The 13,966-nt window shown below is 40.7% G+C and overlaps 1 protein-coding gene across 6 annotated transcripts in view; it reads left to right on the top strand.

Annotated features, from left to right (window-relative positions):
• The first annotated feature begins 1,249 nt into the window (after positions 1-1,249).
• GNB4 (G protein subunit beta 4) overlaps positions 1,250-13,966 on the top strand; it is a 70,705-nt gene continuing 57,988 nt past the window's right edge. For 2 of the 6 annotated variants that reach the window (XM_060099168.1, XM_060099165.1), the window contains exons 1-2: positions 1,251-1,458; positions 10,444-10,799. The gene's annotated coding sequence lies outside the window, so the exon portion shown is untranslated. Of the gene's footprint in view, positions 1,459-10,443; positions 10,800-11,754; positions 11,774-13,966 lie in introns of those variants that run through there. The other 4 variants (XM_060099167.1, XM_060099166.1, XM_060099169.1 and 1 more) reach the window with 4 other exon arrangements.

Below are 13,966 nucleotides of genomic sequence, written 5' to 3'. Positions count from 1 at the left end.
GTGAGAATAGCACAAGAAATGTGGGCAATCCCAGGACCTCTTCTCAGAAGTAGGAAGAGCCAAGTTTCAATGGAAAATACCATAGAGAAAAAGCTGGAAAGGACAGGTTAGGGCTAGGTAATGGCAGGCTATGAGTGCCAGGTGTGACAGGGGCATTTAATTCAGTAAACAACATGAAAATGTTGTAGATTCTTATCCAAAAAGTTACTTAAGCAAAGCTCAACTTCAGGAAAATGAATTTAACAGTAGTATATTGGATGGATTGGGGCCCAGAAAGTCAGAAAACTCTGTTTGGTGCCATAAGGGATACAAAGGTGGTTCAGACTTGATTTATATCTCTAAGACTCTTATTACACAATCACTTTTTACACAGTTATACAAATAACTTCAATAAAAGGCAGATTTTAATAAATGTTACTGGAATGTGTAAAATACCATCATAGTTGTAGGTTCAGGAAGAAAAAGATCTGGAAAGTTGTCATGTTTTAGTTGGCCTAGGTTAGACTTATTAGGCAATCATTGTCAATGTGGAAAAAAAAAAACTATGTCTGATTTCATGGAAAATAATTAAATTGGGGACATTTAAACTTTCTTGAAATTTGTATTTCAGCTCACATGTGGACCCAAGCAATTAGCACGCCATCTCCAAACCAAGAAATTACTTCCAACTACTAATTCTTGGAGTCATTTTGTTAAATTATATATTCGTTAGGTATGACAAAGGGCAAAGTTAAGAGTTTAGTTTTTAAAAGAGAGAAAAAAGAACAAATGTACAGAAAGTTTTATTTTTAGAGCTGCTGCTTTATCAACTAAACCAAGATGAAACAGTTACTCATTAGATGACAAAGTTTCTTTTTTTTTCTCCTTAAGTTCATTTTTGAGTTAATACAAATCTGACTCATTGTCACCAAAGAAGAGGAACCTTCTTGCAGAGACTTGTGCAGCTGCCCTAGGGTTGATCTCTACAGAAACTATACTTAAATTTGGACATTGCTAATAATGTAAACACTAGTTAATTAAATTCTGGGTTTGGGTGTAACTAAATCAGATTTTGAAAAAAATGATAAATTGGACTAGAATTTTCTTTAAAAAATGAGATTTAAAAAATGAGGCAGCCTACTTGTTACTTGGGAAGATGCAAATTCCAAATCACTGACTCATTTGCAATGAGAAAGTCCATGAAATTCTCAGAAAGTAAGAAGGAGCAGTACAAGTATCTGTAATGAACAAAAATGCCACATGGCAGGAAAAGTAGGATTAATGTCATTCTGATTCAGAGTTTTTAAGCAGGAAATCCAAACAGCAGAAGGGATAAGAGCTCAAATTCATTTCAGTTAAAGCAAAACGGGAAGAGCAGTAAGTAGCTATCCTGATAAAGGGGCAGGGGTGGGGGGCAAACAAGAGCAAAGAAGTTGATGTTCTCTGACTGAAAGAATTTGTGAAGTCTCTTAGATTTGGGTAAGTGTTGGGGCAAGTCAAACTGGATGAGGGTGGAGTGGTTAAATTCTCTACCTGCCTGATTTTTATTTATGTAATACAACTGAAGAGATAGAAAAACTTCTGAGGCATTCATTAACCAGAGGTTTTGACCTAATTTATTTAGAAGGAAATACAATATCCAAAATGAAACCTAAGTGAGGGCAGTTGTGTTACTGCTGGTGAGTAGACTTCAAAGAGCAGGGACGGGAACACACCCAAGCATTGGGTCAGAAAGTTCTGGCTCCATTTGAAAGCTCTATCATGTATTAGGTGTTTGATTCGGTACAGGAGAGGCTCAAGGGGTAGGGAACTGCTGAGGGAGGGGCAGGTTTTGCATAAAATTTGCATAACCCTTTCCTTAGGTAGTATAGTTATTGGGGTAGCCAGGAGGGCTGTTGGAGATGGAGGTTAGAGAGAGATAAGAAGGATGGGAGCCTGAACCCTTCCTACTCATCCCCTGGCACTACCTCAGGACATTGAGCAAGAGTTTACTGTCTCTGAGCCTAAATCTCCTCCTTTGCACAATAAGAATAATAATATCTCCTTTTAAGTCTGTTGTAGATAGTAAATGAGGTAAATAATGTGAAGTGCTGATTCCTAAATATTCAATAAATGTATATAAACCTAAAAGATACCAAAGGGGAAATACTAACTTAGGATATCTGTTCCAAAGAAGATTGTTTCTGTTTTGAAAAAACCTTAACTCTGCCGTGTTTCTAGAGCATTTTAAATATTTATTTTCAGACATTTAGTCCTATTTGTTGATTTTTTTCCTCTAAAGGTACTTTAAAGAAGAGAAAAGCAGTCCTGTTTAAATGATTATTACCCCCACTAATAGTCTGTCTCAAATGCAAAGGAGCTGGGCTTTCCCATAGAGCACTTAAAAACAGGTGATGATATCACACCCATTAGTGCACTCAGCACACCCTATGAGAACAGAAGCTGGCTTCTGCCCAGTAGTTTTCTCCCATCCTTGGTCCCTGAGGAGAGTGAATTGCTCCAGAAACCCTTATTAGCTGCTGTCCTTTGGATGACAAAAGTGTGAGAGCAGTCCCTGCCCCTCCCCACATCACATTAAGAACTTAAAATGACAATAAGAGGGCTGAGTGAAGGAAAAGTGTAAAACTGTCCCAAGCCTTAGACCTTGTGTTCTGCTTCCACCTCAGCTTGACCACCCATCTGCCAGGGGAAGACTCCACTCCTAGAAGCATTAATGTTGAATCAAGCATTTTGTTAGTCTGATTCTATTCGTTCCTAAATAGCTATGAAGATACATTTTTGTGTGAGAACTTATTAAATGCTTGCAAATGAATGAATAAATGAGTGGATGTATGTATGAATGAATGAATGAAACTCCCAGCAACCTCTCCTTAGAGCTCTGTATTGTTTCATTCATTGAGCAAACATGAGAGATCCCTGCTATATGCAGGTACTGTGCTAAGACTAAGGATACAGTGATAAGATGTGAGTCCCAGGAGTGAGATTGTGGCATGGAATAGTCATATAATTGTAAACCTCTAGCTCATGCAAAATAATATATTATGCTCTAGACACTATAATTATGGGCATAATTATAGAAGAGGGGAGTTATGTAGAATGTAACTTGAATACATCATACTCTTGACCTGAACTGAATTTGCTACCATTAACAATTTCACTTAACTTTCTTAGAATTTATATAGGCTTTTGAAAACATGATTTAGATGTCCTGGTCCACTTAGAAAATATGGCGAAGGGAGTCTCAACACATAACTCTTTTTCTCTTAAATAATCCTTGGAGCAAGCAAAGGCTTTCAAAATCATTCCTTTAATCTTAGAGGTTTGTTCGAAAGAGCAGGTTCATTAATATTTGTTGTTACTGAGAATGGTGTCTCTTCAACATTCAAATAAAAATGTTTAGCGCAATAGTTGATTTATATATCATCTTTTCACTTTTTTTTTTTAACTTCCTAGGTAGAGTTTGAAGTCCAGGCTAAGTGACTTGGTATCAGACCAAAGCAATTGTTTCTATCAGGAAACAATTAATGTTATTAAATTATTCTTTCTCAGCTTTCATTGCTGAAGGGAAGTGATATATTGTTGACAGCTATCAGAGCTCTTCATGCTTTATGGCAAAGTCAGTTGAAAAATTACCATATCATTAATCTCAAATCTCAAAAATGGTTCAAAAACCTCTCAGAGAACTGGTAAGATAGGCATGAGATAATATCATTATTTCCAAGTAGAATCACTTGGAAAATAGTTGGTCTGTATCAACAAAGGAGACTCATTCCCCAGCTGGTTACCTGCCCAGTCCTGGATTTTCTGACCTGCCCAGGAGGGTGCTTGAAGAGCCTGGGAAGAGTGTCTGGGTTAGATTGCATGGTATTACATGGTGGTATTCCAGGCACAGAGGGGCAAGGACAGTCTCAAGTTCTTGGTTCTTGAGAGATACAGAGAGAAGGACAGAGGAGACAGTTTGGGGAACAACACTGACAAAGATGAGAAGGCTACTCTCAGAAGAGCAAAAAGGCTAGGTGGAGAGAAAAATAAAGGAGTAAAAGATGAACCTGGAAATGTAGGTTGGAGTCAGATTATGTAAGGCCTTGAAAGCCAGTGCAAGACAGATATATTCAATTCAGTAAGTAATTGGAAATTGTTGCAGGTTCTCTGAGCCAAAAGTGAATCTAATCACTATTGTGTTTTAGGAAAATTAATTTGACAGAAATGCATAGACTGGATCAGGGTAGGGGAAGGCAGGAGATAACATGTATATGTGATGCTGAAGAAGATACAATAATAAACCACCATTGTGAGATACCACTACACATCTATCTGAAAGGCAAAAATTAACAAACAAACACTGACAATATCAAGTGCTGACAAGGACTCAGAGCAACTGGAACTCCCATACATTGCTGGTGAGAATGAAAAATGGAGTAGCCAGTCCAGAAAATGATTTGGCAGTTTCTCATAAGGTTAAACATACACTAACCATATAACACTACAATCCCACTCATGGTTACCTGCCCTAGAAAAATGAGAACATACATTAACATAAAAATCTGTACATGAGTGTTTATAGAAACTATGTTCATAATTGCTCCAAACTGGAAAACATCCCAAATGTCATTGAGTGGGAGAACGGGTAAACAAATTGTGGTACCTCCATACCATGGAATACTACTCGGTGATAAGAAGGAACAAGGTACAATGTTGACTGAAAGAAGCCAGTCTCAAAATGTTTCATATGATATGATTCCATTTATATAATATTCTCGAAAAGACAAAGCTGTAGGGATGGAGGACAGATCAATGATTGCTAGGGCATAGGGAGGGAGGTGAGATAATAATAATAATAATAATAATAATAATAGGATAGCATGAGAAATTTTGGGGGGATGATAGGACTGTTCTGTATCCTGATTGTAGTGATGGTTACATGGATCTGTACATGTGTTTAAAATCATAGAACCATACACCAAAAGAAAAATATCAATTTCACAGTATGACAATTTTAAAAATGAAAAAAAGCCAAAAAAAAACAAATTAGCAAGGAAAGCAAGATATTTTCCATTGTTTGAAATATCTGTTAGACAGAGCACATTAGCATAAACAAATAAAACAATGCTAAATGGGAAAAAGGAATGGAAAAACAGAATCTTAGATCATTAGACTCATAGATTAACCCAGGGTCAGCAAATATGCTTGTGGCAGCTTGTATTTCCAAAAATGGCTGCAGAAATAGGTGTCAGCCTACATGCTCTTCTAGAACGTTGCTACTCCTCCATCAAGAGTTTTATGTCCCTATGATTTGAATTTGTGACTGTCTAGACCAAGAGAGGATGCTGGAAGCTACAGTATGTGCTTCCCCAAGTTAAGTGATGAAAATGCTATGCACCTCCTCCCTGTTCTCTTCGAACACTTGCTCTTGGAACTCAGCCACCGTAGTGTGAGGAATTCCAAGTAGCCCATGGAAAGGCCAAGTGAAGAGGAACAGAGGTCTCTGTCCACAGCCCTGGCTGGTCTTCCAACAAATAGCCAGCACCACCTTGCCAGCCATATGACAGAGCCATCTTAAAAGTAGAATCAAACTAGCTGACACGGCCCAGAGCAGAGCAGAGCGTGTTAGCCAAGCCCTGCCTAAGTAGGTTATAATGAGCAACATAAACGATTGCTGTTGTGCTAATCCATTAAGTTTGGGGGAGGCTTGTCCCACAGCAACAGATAGCCAACAACAATGTTTTTACTCACTTATCAAACCAATAGATCAGAATGCCTTCCTGGAGTGTGGTATAGGTTTCCCCTGCTATCCAAAAGTAGAACCTTCCTAGGAAACAATTTGTAAGCTGAAATGGCCTAAAGTGAAGAAGTAATTACCTTAGGACCCATCTTCCTAATGGAAGCACAAAATAAATCGAGATAAAGCCCAGATGCTCACAGACATAGTTCAAAGATATGGCGTCTGGATGCTGAGATGCTGAGTGCATTTCCCAGGGAAGGAGCTGGGTAGTGCTGCTCTCCTTGCTGCTCTGGGTGTGCAATGCCTCTGTAAAGGCTGTTAAAAAACAAATGCTGAATGCTATTCTCGCTTTTGGTCTTTTTGCTTTTCCATAAAAGCAAAATCCTCTTTAGATTTCTTTCAGTTAGTAAAAACAGGTTCTAATGTAGGTCCTTCATAAATGTGAAGTGGTGTAAAGTGAACTGCTGAAGCGGGGGGAGGATACCTGTGTTCAGAAGAATTTGGGGGATGGTAATGAGGCTTAGAGGGGAAGAGTGCATTTCTGATTAGTGAAGTTATACATTGGGCATAGTACTGAGGGATGACATCAGTGCTATTTGCCAATCCTGTTACGATCCAGCACTCCAATTGTATATATTGAACAAGACAGAATGTAGGCAGGTTGTGATCTGCTCACACAGATATTTAGTACCAGAGCCAAAGCTCTAAATCACGTCTTCTGATGTGCAGTTTAGTATTCTTTCCACTTTGCCTGTCCCTTCCCAATAACAGATTCCAGAGAAATGAACCACAGGACCTAGAGAGGCAAATATATATTCCCCTCCTATGCCTGAGACAGACATCATTAGTCAAGTACAGTGCTCTCCTAAGGTCACTGATGTGCATGTAGGTGACGGACCCAAATTGCCATTAGAGAACCTGAGCAGAAAGGCGTAAGAGCTATAACTGATATGTATTAGGAGTGTCACAAGAACACAGCAAAGGCGGGCTCAAAATATAAGCTGTAGAAAAAGCTTGTATCTAAATGCAATGTGCATAAGCAAGAGGGAAGTGTTTGGACATGACTTCTTGGGATTAAGGATGTCTGAAACAACACATAAACTCAATTCTTAGAGTCTACTAAGGAATCGTTTCCCACATCCTTGAGGAACTCTGCTGCATATCCGATTAGAAAATTTCCGTTTAATATTTTTGAACTATTTTGTTGTAGTTGGAAGAAAACCTGTTACTTTAGTTCTATAAAGTATATTCCATGTATGTAATTTGGTCTCATCCTGAATACAATAGAATTGGAATGTATACAACTTATTCTATATGTATAGTTCTATAAAGTATATTCCATGTATGTTCTATAAAGTATATTCCATGTATGTAATTTGGTCTCATCCTGAATACAATAGAATTGGAATGTATACAACATATACAACAAGGTAGTACTGGAATACTGTACACTTTGACGGTTCTGTTCTTCATAACGCACTTGGTGTTGTCTGACAGCAAAGCAGGCTCAGAAAAAAAAGACTATTTCTAGGGTATGAGTTATTTATTTTATTTTATTTTTAATTTATTTTTGGCTGCTTTGGGTCTTTGTTGCTGCGCGTGGGCTTTCTCTAGTTGTGGCGAGTGGGGGCTTCTCTTCGTTGTGGTGCACGGGCTTCTCATTGCGGTGGCTTCTCTTGTTGTGAAGCATGGGCTCTAGGTGCACAGGGTTCAGTAGTTGTGGCTCCCGGGCTATAGAGCACAGGCTCCGTAGTTGTGGCGCACTGGCTTAGTTGCTCCACGGCATGTGGGATCTTCCCAGACCAGGGCTCGAACCTGTGCCCCCGCATTGGCAGGTGGATTCTTAATCACTGTGCCACCAGGGAAGCCCTGGGGTATGATTTAAAAGCAGAGGTTATGAACCTGTGGCACTGTGGATTTTAGGGTAGCTTGCTGAGAACAGGATTCAGATTCATCCAATAGAGGACCGAGAGCAGAGCTTCTCTGAACTTGGTCATAAGAGAGCAAAACACCTTGTAGAAGCAACTACAACTGAGTCCCAGAAAAATAATGATCACTCTTCTCCTTTCTATGATTCTGAGTAGGGCCTGAGGGTGGTTGGTATGAAGGTTATTTGAGTAAAACAAGTAGCCAGGTACCTTTATTCATTCATCTGCTCACTGAATAATTAGTAGGTGCAAGGTATTCTGTTAAACACCACAAAGAACACAAGGATGAAACAGACAGGGATTTTGTCTTCAAAGGTTCTCTAGCAGGGACCCCACCATCCTCTTTTTTTTTTTTTTTTTTTGCAGTACGCGGGCCTCTCACTGTTGTGGCCTCTCCCGTTGCGGAGCACAGGCTCCGGATGCGCAGGCTCAGCGGCCATGGCTCACGGGCCTAGCCACTCCGCGGCATGTGGGATCTTCCCGGACCAGGACACGAACCCATGTCCCCTGCATCGGCAGGCGGACTCTCAACCACTGTGCCACCAGGGAAGCCCCCCATCCTCTTTTAATAGAATAGGATTTGACAACATGGGTGTAATGAGTTAGAAATCTAAATATCAGCCAGTGGCATCCAAACACATGAACACTGGGTTTAAATATTAGAAGCAGGCAGGATACATCATTACAATTGTCTACACAAATCTATGGGCTTCGAGAATATTAATAACACTTTCTTTCTTTCTCTTTCTTTTCTTTTTCTTCCTTCCTTTCTTCCTTCCCTCCCTCCTTCCTTCCTTCCTTCCTCTCTTTCTTTTTCTTTCTTTCTTTCCTTCTCTCTTTTTCTTTCTCCATGGATTATGCTATCACTTGAAAAATTACTAATTGCTGGGTCACTTATATGCATCACTGTGCTTTTAGGAAATTATTCCTGCTAATGAAATTCTTTTCATCAGCTCTACTTTCAGATTTACAACACAGGCTTGTCCTTTAACAAGTAAGTGTTCCTTCCAGAAAAATGTGCAGCAGATGTGGCAAAACAGAAATATAATATTCTTGGAAGTGAACTAGTTTGGATAATAAACTTTCCTTTCTTGTACTTTGACTTTATTCTTCTAGTCCACATCAAATTTTCAGGAAGGTTGAAGTGATCATTTTGTGTAATTTATTCTCAAGTCTTCAAATAATGGTCAGTAAAATTCTTGTAAACTATTTTCAGGTTTTTGTGTTTAGAAGCTGTTGATTTATATTTCCCCGAATCCTCTGTGGAATAGAATAACACAGTACTTTCCACTGGGTTTTCCTAAATACCAGCAACTTGTTTTTCAGCTAATAATCTTAACCCAACCACCTCTCAAAGACCTGTACAAGTGCCAGTGCACAAGAACAAGACAGAAAAGAATCTAAAAGAAAGTGGGCTTTGGAGTCAATCCAATCTAGATTCCATGTAAGGCTGAGACACTTACTGTGTATTCTATGTAAATTACTTAATCTCACTGAGCCTCAGTTTCTTTATCTGTAAAATGGAGGTAGAATGCACACTGTAAAGTTAGGATGAGAATTAAGTACAATATAAGAAAGCAGGGAGCCTGGTACGTAATAGGAGTTCCTTAAATAATAATTTCCCTTTGCTTCCTCCTAAAAATGACAATGATAAAGTTCAGGCTTTAATCATTAAAACATATAAATAGTTACAGCTGCAAACTATTCAGGTCCCAATCAACTTTTCAGACACTGATATGTAGAAGATTTGGCATTTCTCCTCTTTCTTCTTAATGGAAACAAGCACCCCACATTAAGGAAAATGAAAATTTTGGGGAAAAAAACACCTATAATTTCATCACCCTAGCACCACAGCTGTTTCCATCTTTGTCATGGTCTGGCTTTTAAACAAAACGGTCACATTTTTCCACAGCTGCAGTCAGGGTGTGCTCATCATGAAGGTACTAAAAGATTTATTCCAGGTGATGGTGGGACGCTGCTGAAGAAGAAATGGAAGGCTGCGGAGGTGTTAAAGTTCTCTTAAGATATTGTTCAAACGTTTCTCCAGCACAAAAACTCCACAAAGAACTCCTCTGCAGTTGTCGTTACCCAGGGCTGTTTCTTTAAATTGTTTGACGTCAGAGCAGGAATGCTATAGCAACAGTCTGTCAAACTGGAATTAACTCAGAAGAAAGATGGGGGTGGGGAGAGGAAAATTGCTCCCGGGCGGTACTGACTTCAGAGGAAGCAAATTGGGTAGATGCATTCATTTTATGACATTTTAAACATAAAACACCCCTAGAAATCTAGAAAAATTCGGTTGCATGTGATGTTTAACTCATGCAGAGATGAGCAACTTGACAGGGTTATCTGGAAGGCCCGGTTTCATCAGTGACAACAGTAACGATAACTTCCAAGCATTGATCATTTATTTAGAGGCAGGCTCTGTGCAAATGTTACCGCAGCTAAAATTTTCGCACCTTTTTGAGGCAGGTACAGTATCCTTATTTTGCCCATGATGAAACTGAGGCCCTGAGATGGTACACGGTCATACAACTAGGGACGGTAGAGCTGGGATTGCAATGCAGTTTTGTAAGACTCTGGGCTTCAGATTACTCTCTTACATTTAGAATTCCAGAATGTTAAACCTAAATGGGACCTTGAGGTCTTCTAAATCAGCCCCTCTATCCTGCCCACGAGCAAGCTGAGGCCTGTGCGGTGGCAGGAAGGAAACCGGCCACACCACTTGGGCGCTACTCAGAAGTGTGCTCCGGCGTCCAGGCGCCGAACCAAGAAAACGAAACTGCCCGGGAATAAATGTTTTTCTTCTTCTAGCAGGAAACGAGAGAGAAAATAGGAAGCAGACGCTCCGCTCCGCGCCAGCTGCTTTCGCCCCCCGCCCGGGCCGCGCACGCTCCAGGGTCTGCGCGCGTCCACGGCGCGTCCCCGCGGGCTCGCGCGCCTCGTGCCTCGCGCCTCGCGCCTCGCGCCTCGAGCCACGTCCCCGCCCCGGCCCCGCGCCCGGCGGAGTTGGCTGCTGGGAGGCGCGGGCCTGGGTGTGGTCGGCGGATCTCGGCGGCGCTGGTCTCGGCGGTACTCTGCGCTCTGCAAGCCGGCTCCGTGCGCCAGGGGCTGCTGAGCGCCCAGCTGACCTCCGCACGCCAGTCCACGCGGGCCCAAGCTCCCTCCAGGTAGGCGGCGGCCGAGCTAGCTGCGGCTTGTCGGTGCGCCCCGCGGGGGCATCCCGGGCTTCCCGCAGGGGGCGTGAGGCGCGGCCGGCGGGGTCCTCCTGACTTGGGGACTGGGGACTCCGGGAGACGGACCCTGCCCGGGAGGGACGGGGCGGGCGCTCCTCGGTGGCGCTCCGCTCCGGTGCGGGGACCAGCCGCTCGGCCGCCGCTTCGGGCACTTCCTGGGCAGCGAGGGGGCGGTCTATGGTCCTTAGCCTCCAGACCCCCAGGTTCCTCTCCGCGCCCCGAGGCGCCTCCGGGGCACTGGAACGCGAGCTTGCGTTTGTCCCGAGAATAGCGGTTATTCAGGGCTTCCCAGAAGGGTTATTGGGTGGTGAGCGCTGGGAGAGATAAAAGTTCTCCATTGAGTGCTAAAAATGAGTCCAGTGGTTTCGTGTTAAATTTATTTTGTAAAGGATATGATGCCCAATATTTGGCGGGGGGAAGGAATTAAGGATTTTGAATACTTGTAAGTTCAGTACATGATAAAATGTTTTCCTTTTCTCTCCGCATTCTTTTTCTGCTTCAAAACACAAATGATTGCCTTGTATTGTATTTTGATATTTATTGCTCTTCGGCAGAGGAAGAATTTCCCAAAGTTTAAAAACAGACTTTCATTTGGTTATAGAAGCAGTGTTGTTATTTTGCATCTCTCTCTCTTCCCTTTTCTCCCACTCCTTCCTTTTCTCTTTTAGTAAAGGGTGTGGATGCATCTTTCCCCTTCCACAAGCAAAATAGCTCGGTCTGTGGATTAGCACCCTACTGGAAAGTTTTCTTAAGACGTTCGGCATTGAATTGTTGATGAATTCTAATCGTCTTGGTATTGCATACTGAGATTGTGACCTCTAAGTGCGTCTTCTAGAACAGAGGTAGAGCACACACTGCTTATTTAAGATGAAAGAGAAGTCATTTCTAGTCGGCGAGGAAAACGACGGGTAAAATTGTATGCTTTGTGTCTCATTGCCATTGCGCATTTTAAGGCTCTTCAGTGTGGGGCTTTGGCGTTATTACTGATTCTAGGCTCTGAAAGTTTATTGTATATTTCAGTATTTAGTTAAAGATCATTTTAAGACTTTCCATGTTGCATTTTGGTTTGTAGATTAATTTGAAAGTGAAATAGAAACTTTTAAAACATTGCTTTATTGAACGTCCTTAATTCTCTTGTGTATACACATTTATAAAATTATAAAGTTGGTTAATATGGCTTTTGATACATTTATGTTCATCTCTTTGTGAGCCATAGGCATTACTTAGGAGGTTATTCAGAGTCGTTGGTATTGCTTCTTTTATTATTTTCTCCAGTTTTATTGAGACATAATTGGCATATAACATTGTGTAAGTTTAAGGTGTACAACGTGATGATTTGATAGATATATAAATTGCAAAATGATTACCACAGTTAAAGTTAGTTAATACATCCATCGCCTTTGTGTGTATGTGTGTGTGTGACATTTAAGATTATTCTTTTAGCAACTTTCAAGTGTGCAGTACAGTATTGTTAACTGTAGTCACCATGTTGTACATTAAACCCCCAGAATTTATTCATCTTATAAATTAATTAATTAATTTTTGGCTGCTTTGGGTCTTCGTTGCGGTGGCTTCTCTTGTTTCGGAGCATGGGCTCTAGGCGTGCGGGCTTCAGTAGTTGTAGCACACGGGCTCAGTAGTTGTGACGCACAGGCTTAGTTGCTCTGCAGCATGTGGAATCTTCCCAGACCAGGGCTCGAACCCATGTCCCCTGCATTGGCAGGAGGATTCTTAACCACTGCACCACCAGGGAAGTCCCTAACTGGAAGTTTTTAACATTTGATCAACATCTCAGAATTGTTTCTTTTAAATCATTGGCACATTAGTATGTCAGCACGTATTTTTACACTTTAAAAATAGACTCTGGGACATTTTGAAAATTGAGAATTGGAACTACATGTTGGACATTATTTTTGCCCTTACCAAATACTGCCTGAGATGGTGTGATTTCACTTATTTCTTTTAGGCATGTTATTGAAACACACTGTATAATTTCTTTACCTTGTTAATCTGCATTTATTATAGGAACTACTTATTAAGCATATGTTCTGGGCTAGGGGCAATTCTATACATTATTCTGTTTATATTCTACATTAACTTGGCAAAAGAGACATATCCAGTTCTACAGGTAAGAAAATTGTGGCTCTGAGATGTTAAGTAACTTGCCAGTGGTTATGTAGCTGTTAGGTAACTCAGTTGGGATTTAAGGCCAGACCGCTTTGTCTCTAAAGTTCATGTTCTTCCCTCTGCCACACTGACTTAGTGCCAGGACATGAGGAATAAACCTCAGTTACTCAATAGCATATTTGTAAATTTTCCAAGACGTGCCAGAGATGTGGGTTTGATTTTCTAACACGATCATTACTATCCATCTGTGTTACTACACAGATCCTCGTGTCAGCCATTCTCTTCTCACGTCTCTATTCCTGCTTAAATGTCTAGCTCAAAGTTCAAAACCTCCCTCTTGCCAGGGCAGAATTTCTTCTACTAATATTAATATGTAGTGATAGCTTAATTATCCTTCCAAAATAATAACCCCGTTTTATGTGGGTTCTCTAGAGCCATAGGTATAACTAATTTGGAAGGTTACAAACAGGATGGCAGTCTATTTTGGAATATGGGAACCTTTTGATATCCCTCAAATTTAAACCAGAAGTTATTTTGATAGATATTTCTTTCTGCAGGTATCCCATCCCTTCTCCACCTTCAATTTCAGTTTCTGTGGAATCATTTACATTATAATACAAACATTCTGTTATGTCTTCCATCTTAAAATTCTTTCTTGATCCAGTATGCGGTCCCATTTCTCTGTTCCACATTGAGAAAGCATAATCTTTTGATAGAACAAAAATAGAGAAGAGGTAACCAGAAACTAATTAGCTACCTGTAGGGGGTGGGTAGGAACTGAGTAAAAGGGATGGTGGAGGGAATGGCATTGCTCTGATTATACCTTTTTGTGTAGTTATGAGCTTTGGAAACTTGGTAATGTTTTATATGTTCAAAAATGAAATTAACAGAGTTGGGAGAAAAAAGCCTCCAAAATTGAATACAAACAGCAACAGATGAACTAACTGTATTTTAGTGAATAACGTAAACTCTCA

Source organism: Mesoplodon densirostris, chromosome 5 (genome assembly GCF_025265405.1).
Source record: "Mesoplodon densirostris isolate mMesDen1 chromosome 5, mMesDen1 primary haplotype, whole genome shotgun sequence".
Lineage (NCBI taxonomy): Eukaryota > Metazoa > Chordata > Mammalia > Artiodactyla > Ziphiidae > Mesoplodon > Mesoplodon densirostris.
This window is presented reverse-complemented; position numbering and strand designations above follow the sequence as displayed.